Source organism: Biomphalaria glabrata, chromosome 11, assembly GCF_947242115.1.
Source record: "Biomphalaria glabrata chromosome 11, xgBioGlab47.1, whole genome shotgun sequence".
Classification (NCBI taxonomy): domain Eukaryota; kingdom Metazoa; phylum Mollusca; class Gastropoda; family Planorbidae; genus Biomphalaria; species Biomphalaria glabrata.
This window is the reverse complement of record NC_074721.1, coordinates 32,627,008-32,638,185: the sequence shown is the minus strand read 5'-3', so window position 1 is coordinate 32,638,185 and position 11,178 is coordinate 32,627,008.

Below are 11,178 nucleotides of genomic sequence, written 5' to 3'. Positions count from 1 at the left end.
ATTGTAGCCTAAATAAAATGACCAAAAAAAAAAACAAAATAAAAAAAAACTATAGCCTAATCTAAAATGAAATAGATCTAGAGATAGATTTTCTTGGACGAATGATATAAAATAAGTATAAATAATAAGTCATATGAATCTGACAGATCTGAAACAAATACTGATCGAGTTATTCTTAGAATTACTGACTACCAACTGGGTATTTTTATTGCCTAAATACAATGTATTTTATGTGCATTTATTAAAAACAACAACCAAAAATTAAGCGTTCGACGCAGCTAGATTAGTTTACGAGACTAGAAACGCTAAATCAGGTTTCTCTTATATTTTAAGAATATGCAGAATAAAATGCAGATTACAAATATGTAATTTGATTTCCTCGGAGATAAATAGTTTTTAAAATATATATTTTTAAGTTTTATTTCTTATTACCATATATTGTCATTGGAAATACGCCATTTTGGTTTTAAGGCTTAATAGTAGACTATCTCCCTTGAAATTTCTGTTGCTGTTTTGTCTTTCTTTCTAGCAGCTATTAGATCTAATATTAAAATTCATTTAAAATGATAACATAAGAACAAAAAAACTTTCTTTAAAAAAGTTATTGAAAAAAAGAAGAAACAACCTGATTGATTTATTATTAACATTTTTTAGACCTTCAGTTCAGTAAATACGCTTAAAAATTCATAAGTTGACAGCATAAGAATAAAAATCTCTTTAAAAAAAAAGATAAATATGCTTAAAAACAACATGGTGGTCAGTAAAAGTATCTGGGCATCTAAACTAATACCGTCTAGACCATGGGCGTTGCCGGACCCCCCCCCCCTCCGCAATGAAATCCCCTCCCCCCCCCGGATCGGAATTTAGTGACTGATTTTTTGCTTTGATTTTCTTTATTTTAGGTGAGATTGTAATACTAAACCATCACTTGCCCCAGCAAAGGGGGGGGTTGAGTTTAAAACCCCCTACCAGGGGTTTTGAGTTTTAAACCCCTACCTGGGGGGGTTCGAGTTTAAAACCCCCTACCAGGGGTTTTGAGTTTAAAACCCCCTACCAGGGGTTTTGAGTTTTAAACCCCTACCTGGGGTTTTTGCAGTTAACTTCCCCTCTTCTATAAAACAAAACAAAAAAAAAATGCAAATGAAAATGCCCTAATTCCAAGAGCACAGTTGAGGAAAATTTTGATTTTTAAACCTCTCTAAAATTTACGATAAACCCTCTCTTCAACATAAAAAAAGCTAATTATACACTCAAAATGTTATGAGCGTAGCTAAATGGGTTTTGACTCAGTTTTGAGTTTAAATCCCACTTCAGCGATATTTGAAGGTGAAAAATACCTCTTTAATAATAAAAAACAAAGCAAATTATACACTCAAAATGTTATGAGTGTAGTCAAAGGGGTTTTGAGTTTAAACTTCCCTCCAGTGGAGTTTGAAGCTAAAAAGTACCTCTTTAATATAAATAAAAGCAAATTACTCACTCTAAAATCTACGAGCGTAGTCAAAGGGGTTTTGGGTTTAAACCCCACGCCAGGGGGGGGGGGGTTAAGGCCAAAAAATACATCTTCAGTGTAAGAAAAAATGCAAAATACGCACTCAAAATGCTATGAGCGTTGCCTAAAGAGGTTTTGATGTTAAACCCCCATTCAGAGGGGTTTGATGCTAAAAATACCTCTTCAATATAAAAAAAAAGCAAATTACACACTAAAGTTATTTGAACGTAGCCAATCCAATTTGGGGTTTTGAGTTTAAACCCCTCTTCTACATATGGCTTTTTTTTAAAGTTTAAAACCCCTCCAGATGGTTTTGAGTTTAAGATCCCCTACAGAGCATTTTGAGGTGAAAAACCCCCAACAGATGATTTTGACGATAAAACTTCTCTTTTCGATATAAAATCTAAAGCAAACTACAGTCACTTAATTCCAAGAGCGTATTTAAGAGAGGTTACACATTTTTACCAGTGGCAGGGCTCCATTAATAAACTGCATTGAATAGTCATCTGCCGAAATTGAAAAACACTAAATGTTGCTCAACAAAGATGGCTAAGACAGATTTTAGGAGTCAGTTATAGAGATCGGGTCTAAATCAAAGAAATCCTATGCCGAACTGGGAGTCGACCCCTTAGTAAGATTGTGAGAGAGCGATGCATGAGGTTTGCGGGACATGTTCTCCGACAAAATGAATTACGCATAAGAAGAGTTGCAATTATATCCGAGTACAATTTGACGCCACTCATTCATGGAGGTCCTCAGAGCAGGTGGGAAGAGGCTTCAGACGTTACCAGTGACAGATTGTTATGGAAACTGCTTGACGGCAAATGCGCCGAACGGCGCGGGAGGGTCTAAGTCAGTAAGAATAGCACATTAGGTTTTTGAAATAAAACTTTTTATAGCAGGAAAATGCAGTCTAGATACCTCAGAATTTGCATTTTGTTGGCTTTCAATACCAGAAATAGTGCTTGGCGGCGGGGCTTCGCTCCGCGCTGGGGGAGCTCATAGCGCTTCCCCAGATCCCCTTGCTAGTAATTTCGGGGAGTCTACAATTTTATGGAAACAGCTTGACGGCTAATGCGCGGAACGGCGCGGGAGGATCTAAGTCAGTAAGAATAGCACATTAGGTTTTTGAAATAGAACTTTTTAATAGCAGGAAAATGCACTGTAGATACCTCAGAATATGCATTTTGTTGGCTAATAATATCAGAAATAGTGCTTGGCGGCGGGGCTGATAATGGGAAATCTACAATTTTCCCACTAACTCATGGAAGAACCTATTCTAGGGCACAATAAACGTCTTCCGAAAGAATGAAGGGTCAGAATGTAATAAAGATTATGCACACACACACACACACATAAATACATATACATTTTTTTCGCGGGTGGGGGGGGGGTCGGGGGGGGGGAAATCCACCCCTCCCCCTCCGAAAAAAAATTCTGGCTACGCCCATGGTCTAGACCACTAGATCTAAATCTAGCCAGGGTTTTTGTCATGGAATAGATCTATAAACCTGCAGCCGCCTACTGATCACGATATGACATACTAACTCTCTCTAAAAGTCTCTACTTCTAGTCTACATCTGATCTAGATCTAGTAGATCACAGTCACAGTAAAACTCAATGTGTACTTCCGACTTTAGCTCAACAAGTCTACTCCAAAGTATAAGATTCTACTAGTAAAGTCACAAAGTGTAAAGGATCATTATATATTTCACATAAAAAAATGTATAGGCCTAAATGAATCGAATATTCAGTCACTAATTTGACTGATCTAAATTATTTTTTTTTAAATGGCAAGTGTTATTGATGACTTGTCTACGAGTTGCAGAGATTCTAGCTTTTATTTTGATGACATGTTACGAGATATCGATGATATTTAGATAAACGTAAGTACCTAGTGGAACAGAGAGAAGGACCATTTAATATAAGGCAAAGAAGTAAGATGTTTATAATCCATCAAACTCACAGAGGACTTCTGTCATTTGTGACGACATTTCATACATTTACAGAAGCTACAAACTATGCTACAAAAATGATAGGCGTGTCTATGATTCCGAAGACTTATGAGGAACACTATGTTTCCAGTGGCTACTCAGCCCCAGCTGTGACCTACATATTATGCCACACTGAGCACATGCATAACCATTGTTTACCTCTGGTAGAATGTTTTTTTTTTCTTTTTGCCGTCTACCCTTGGCAATTAATTTTCATTGGTGTATACCACACCTTTGTAAGTGACCTCCAGCGTTGTCGTTCTGAAGCTGTATGCAACCAGGTGCTCTCTTATTCTATGTCAGTTAAAGCAAGTTGGCGCATGAGCTTGTCTTTAAAGCATTTCTGTGGGGTACCTCTTTACGTGCATATGACATGTTAGGCAAATAGGTTTTGCCTATCGGAAGGACATTTCGGAAAGTATAGGTGTTTAAAATGAAACTCCAAATATCTGGACTTCCAGTTACCTAGAAAATAAGCTTAGGTTTCAAAGAGACGACACTGGCATTTCAGCTAAGACGATCAGTACAATTAATAGCAACTTTAATTGCAGTCCACCAAACAAGATAAAAAGAAACAAGTGTGGCTTCAATAGCATTTATGATATTTAGTTTACTTTTATCTCATTTACTAGTATTACTATTTCATTTATTAAGGTTTTTTATTGTCAAATAGGCATAAGTATATGTACTAGTTCCTGCAATTTGATGAAAAATAATAATTAAATTGTGTGTAGTCTATATACAAATGTTTATAAGAGATCACAGCTTAGCTTAATTTACTTAATTTCAAAACTATGATTTTGTGTTCTGACTCTACTCTAAAAAAAATTATATTTTATTTTAAGAATGCAAAGTTGGAAATTCTATTCTGATGAAAAAAATTATTAAACTAATGTAGATGTTTATGGTTCCTTTTCAAAATTTATTTTAAATTTTGTATTTATTTTTAAATTATTTATTCTTTAAAAATTAATTGTTCATTAACATTTACTTGAAGTAAAGATCAAAAACACAAATTCAATACATGATCAGCTCTCAATTCACGCAGATCACTGCCCATCACTTAAATGTATTTACTGTCAATTCTACAGACTATTCATTTCAAAATGTTGCTTTAAATTGTTATATGACACTATCAAAGTACTGGTACCTCACATTGATGTAGGCCTAAAGCAGCTGAAATAATGACAAATTTTCATTCACTAACTTGTACTGTCATTTATTATCAGACGTGTTAAAATTAATGACTTGTATGTATATATAATTGATAAAGCAGGAGCATCAACAAATCTTGAACAATAATAGTCTACAGAAAAACTTTATTCTTATACAAACAATATACATTTACAATGTATTTAAACAAGTTAATTTATACAAATCTGTATGGCCTAAAGATTATAGCGTATTTTGAGCATTGTGTGAATACCAAGTTACATTATTACATGAAAATAGTGTACTCATTTTTGAAATATTCTGGGTAATAAAAATTAAAAACTAATATGATACAATAAAATTGAAGCATTAGTCAAATAAAAAAAATATTTTCACTCCAGATATATGTGAACTCTATGCTTGAAAAAAATCCTTTTGAAATTAATTTAAAAAAAAATATGGTTCTGTAGTCAATGGAATGATAGCAGCAATTATTTAACAATTTTATGATTATCCATTCATTTCAATATACTTATAACTGAAAAATAATTCAGAAGGTTTAGATACAACCATTAGAAATAATGATTATAATTTTTTTTTAATTGGCTTAATTCAAATCTAATATAAACAAGATTTCCTCTGTCAAAAAACTTATGAGGGAACAACATACATGTTCTTCTCAGTAAGTATTGCAAAGGGAATTAAGAATATTTAATTGATGTTGCTTTTTTTTTTTGCCAACATTTTCAACCTTCGCACCAGGTTTTAGTTTTAAGGAGAATGCTCCATATTTGATATGTTTACTTTTGTTAGATTCTTATTTTAATTTTTAAAAAGTAAAATTCCCCTTACATATCTTGCAATCTATGGGGCAGATGATATAAAGTTCTGTGCCCCATGGTTAGCGAGGGTGTCATGTACCCAGCACAACAACCAACCACCTTTTGAAAAAAAAATCCCATTTCAGACCTCACAATCTATAGGGCAGATGATGTTAAGGTCATTTGATTCTTTGGCCAGTGCATCATGTGGCCAGCACAACAACCAATCATCTTTACTTTCCAAAAGGAAAGTCAGGTACCCATTAGAGTTTGGTAGACTCAAATCTCAAAATTTTAAATTTGAGTCTTCACATAGATTCAAACCCATGACTTAACCATTCAGCCATGGATCCCTAAACTGCCTTTACTTATTCGTTACTATTGCCATGTATTCATTAGAGCTTGGTGGACTCAGAGTAGCCTTAAGGATTCTGAAATTGAAAATCCCAGTCTTAATCAAACCCAGGAACCCTCAGTTCAGAAGCCAAGTGCTTTACCACTCATCCACTGTGCTCCCTCTTGTTTTAATGGGGCTCAGATTAATAGTTTTCAAGTACAATATCAAACAGATTTAAAGAAATACTAAATCCAAACCTGTTGGCTGAATGACAGGATGTATACATAAATATGTATAGAGCTTACAGTATAATATAACTTAAAATAAAATTGGTCCAAGACTTTTTTTTTGCAACATGATGGGATTTTCCTTTCTGGTGGTGCTATGCAGGAGTCCAAAAATCTCATCTTTTCACATAACAGAAAGTTATCTAGTTATAAAAATAAATAAAAGGATTAAAAAAAAATAAAAAAAATTGTGACATATGTGTTGACCATGCTAAACGTATATATGTTATTAAGTATAATTATATAATTTTGCCATTCTAAAAATAGTCTGTACCTAAAAGGAGCTACTGTGATAATATGTAGACATGGCCCTGACCTTAATAGTTATGAATTATTACTAAAGGTGAAGGCAGATATTCAGTTAACTTGATGGACATTGCACTCATCTAAAAGCAACTATAACATATATTATGATTTACATTTTCATGGAAAACTAGTTTTTCAAAAATACAAGTACTTCATCTTATGAGAAAAGTGCATAGGAAAAAATTGCAATGCCTTACCTTTAGAGGTGCAACCAATCATTGACTTGTCAGGAATGCATGCCTTTTTCTTCCATTTCCAAAGATAACTGTAATTATACAATTAGGCATATTGGCTAATTTCTTTTGAAAACATTAAAATTAAAAAATAATATTAAATTGAATACATTGTTGTATCAAACATACAAATTATCAGACATAACTTTGCCTAATTTCATATAACAGTTTATTGCAAATGAATGGCCCTCACAACAGCCAAGGTATATTAGGCATTCATGAAAGATGAATTTGCTTAAGAGTGTTATAAAACAAAAAACTAGAGAAAAATGTTAAATTCCATCCCAGATATTTGGATATTGCTTGACCATGAAAATCACACAATTCATAAAACGTCTATTAGATAACTAAAATAAAAATTGTATAGTAGTACTTACATTAAATATTGAATGGATGTCAATATTATTAATGTCTGCCCAGAGAGTAGAAATAGTATAAGTATGATCCTTGAGCCATTCTGGTACATCATCAGAACTGGTTGCCATGATTCTACTTGTTAATAACTAAAACATTACAAACATTTTTTTAAATTATAATTTATCACAGACTAGAAAAGAAATGTTGCCAGGAAAAATACCAATGGTTAGAATACACCTGTTGCTACTTTTGTAGCCTTATTACTGGTTAACATGCACCAAAACTTCATTCGATAAATCTGAAAAGAAACATATAGGGCCTATGTATCACACAAGTCCAAGTTGATCAGAGTGTCATAGCAAATAATTAACTAGATATGTGAGTTTTATATTAAAGTACTGAATTTCAGGGGATAGATCATATGTCTAATGAATTGAGTCTGTGCATGGCATGGAATAGAAACTATTATTAAATGTGTATGGGGTGTAGGCGAGACATGGATTATAAATTGTCTTGTATAGATTAGATTGCGTAAAACTTATTATCTAGATGATGATTATCAACTGGTAGATCTATATAAGTATATTCACTGCATTCGTTTCATTCACTCTCTGTATCAATAATCGTGTGATGTGAAAGTGATTTAGTGAAGTCTAGATCTACTAGATAGATTATAGATCTACTATTATTAATTATAGATCTACTATTAGTACTATTAAAAAGTATTATTAACATTATTATAGATCTAGACTTATAGTCTCTAGAAGTCTAGATCTACATCTGCTATACATGATCGATAGATCTCGACTAGATCTATAAATATCCATATTGATCTCATGTATGGTCTAAGATCTAGAGAAAATAAAGTGGATCTCATGACTATATTAGATCTAGATCTATTAAGTTATTTTTTTTATCTTTAAATAGATCTAGACCTTAGATTTAAGATCTTTATTATTCTATATATAAGAGATCTATAGATATGTTTCGGTTTTTAAAAAATGCGCATTCGAAATTTAAAATACCCAGATTTAAGTATTAATATACCCATATTGGTAGGTCCGCGTTAATCATTTATTAGATCTATTAAGGCATGTCTATATAAAAGATATTATTATTTTAAAAAATATATTATTATATAAAAGATATAGTTATGAATATTTACTAAAAAATTAAAATAATGAATTTTTACTTTTGCCAATTAACACTCTGGCTGGCAAAAAGGATGACTCCTCAATACTGTGAAAAGACGATAACTGAATGAGTTGATTTGGAATAGGGTTTGTTGGACTAGTCCGTTTCGTTTCTTTGATTAAAAAGCATTGGGCCGGAAGTCGCTTTTTTCTCTATATATCTTTGTATTTTTCAGTTCTCTTTTTCAAATTAAACTGACATTATTAAGCTATAATTTTAAGTGTACCTGATAGAGAAAAAAATTCTGCACAAAAATACGGGTAGTTGGGATATAACCCGATAGAGGCTATAAAAAGAAAAGACCTGAAACTAGCGCGTGAAACTACACATTTACAGTACTTTATTTGATGAGTATTTTACCCAAGATCTGTGTTATTTTTTTAGGACTAGCTTATTTCATGTACCCGGCATTTTCCGATACACAATTTCATACACAAAATAATTGTTGAAAAAAATTGTAGTGATTTTAAACTTTAAATGATTACTTAAAAAGGTGTTACTCTAATCAATTTTGAATATTCTTTTGTTATGAATGTCACTGTTTATTTTGTGTCTGTTCTAGTTTCTTAAATTTTTCTTTAGTAAAGGGGTCGTTTTTATCCTAATGGGTATACCTGATTTCTCCAAGCAGCCTTTGTAAAATATTGGTCCTAAATAATGCTATGTTTATAAACGAAAAATCGCATGGCTGCATTATGATGAATGTACGTGTTAGTTCAATATATTTGATATTACTAAGTAACTATAAATAAACACATAAATAGACGTAAGTTTAATTTGATTTTCTGTTAGATAAAGTCATATGGCAAATTTTTGTTTATATCCTAATTCTAAAAAGGAATAATAATAGAATTATACAGTAAAAATAATCACTAAGTTTTTCTTTTAATAGTTTTGAAAGTCTAACCGAGTTTGTGTTTTTGCAGATATACACAAGCTACACTATGAGTCAGTCTATCTCTTCTAATTGTTTAGAAATTAGTGTAAAATGTAGGCTTCGATATTTTTAGCCTGAATTTAAGAAGTTACAAACTTCAAACAACTAATATATTGCCTCTTCCATAAAACTTTGTACTTAAAAAATAAATTTATCCAATGCTCGAAATCCTGCTTGTATACTTAGGCCCTATTTAAATCGATCCGGTATCAATGTATTAAGTAGTAATAACCCCGCAAAAAAATTAAATGAAAGAAGATTGAGATATGCATATATTTTTGTGACGGTACGCACCGGTACAGGGTACCGGCACCTTTTTTTCAATGTCGGGAAAATGATTACTTTTCTTGTAATTCAACGTTAATTGTTAATTTATTATTAGTTGAAAGTTAGGCAATCTATCACTGAGTACCGGAGCCTCTTTTTTATTTTTACAAAAAAAAGCACTTTATATACTTTCAGCCGACATGCCGTATTATTAAAAACACCTCTATGTGAGCTTCTCAATCATCTAGAGTCTAAGCCAGTCATTATTTTAGACTAGATTTAAGTCTAGACCTAGATTTAGTAGGCCTATTATTATTAAAAAAATAAAAATCAGTCATTATAGACAATACATCATTCGTAATTTTATTTTTAGGTCTAGGCATTGAAAAGTGAATCTATTAATAAACTATAATAGATCTAAGTCTAAGTACTAACTTATTAAATAAGTCATTATAAGTAGAAGTATTATAATGAATATTGTATAGATCTAGATTGACTAGATTATAGATAGATTTATAGATAGATCATTAGTTTAGTAGAATATAGAAAATTTAAAGAAACTAATGCAGAAAGAGTTTACAAAAGTATATAAAAATTAAACACTTAACCCAAAAAGTAAGCAGACAGCTGCAGAGTGAATACATAAACAATGTAATATCTAAAGATAATAACAAAAACCTATGGTCATACATTAAGTCTAAGAAAATGGAAACAACAGGCATAGCGCCATTAAAAGATGAACCTAATATAATACATAATGATAATGAAACTAAAGCAAACATCCTAAACAAATACTTTGCATCAGCATTCTCAGCCCCAGGAGACAAAGACATATTACTGAATTTGAACCAAGTAGACAACATAGAAGATATAGTAGTACAAGAAAATGGAATTCAAAAACTATTAGCCAACACCAAACAAAATAAAGCTTCTGGACCTAATGATATTCCAGCTAGATTACTCAAAGAACTTAGAAATGAGCTAGCCTCAGTGTTCAAAATACTCTTTCAGGCTTCACTTAACCAGGGTAGAGTACCAAAGGACTGGAAAGAAGCTAATGTCATCCCCCTATTTAAAAAAGGAGAAAAATCTGACCCAGGAAACTACAGACCAGTATCACTTACCAGCATCACATGTAAAATCCTAGAACACATAATATGTAGCAACATCATAAACCACTTAGACAAGCATAATGTCCTCACACCATACCAACATGGCTTTAGGAAATATAGATCATGTGAAACACAACTAATAGGACTAATTGATGATTTTTCAAAAGGTTTAGATAATAGTGAACAAATAGATGCTATCTTATTAGATTTTTCTAAGGCTTTTGACAAAGTTCACCACCATAGTTTGCTTAAAAAATTAAAATATTTCGGCATTAATGGTCCACTGCATCAGTGGATTAAAGAGTTTCTGATAGGGAGAGAACAAACTGTAATAATAAATGGCTCTAAATCAACACCGATAACAGTAAACTCAGGTGTACCTCAAGGAACAGTCTTAGGTCCACTACTATTTTTAATTTACATAAATGATTTACCAAATTGCATTACTTCAGGAACAAAAGTCAGATTATTTGCAGACAATTGCATAATATATAGAACAATAAAAACAACACAAGACACAGATATTTTACAAGGAGAATTAGATGAATTACAGAAATGGGAATCAAATTGGAGCATGTCTTTCCACCCAGAAAAATGTCAGTTGTTAAGAGTAACAAAAAAACTAAAACAAATTAATTCTACTTATCTTATTCATGGCAAACCAGTAACATAGACTAAAAACGCAAAAT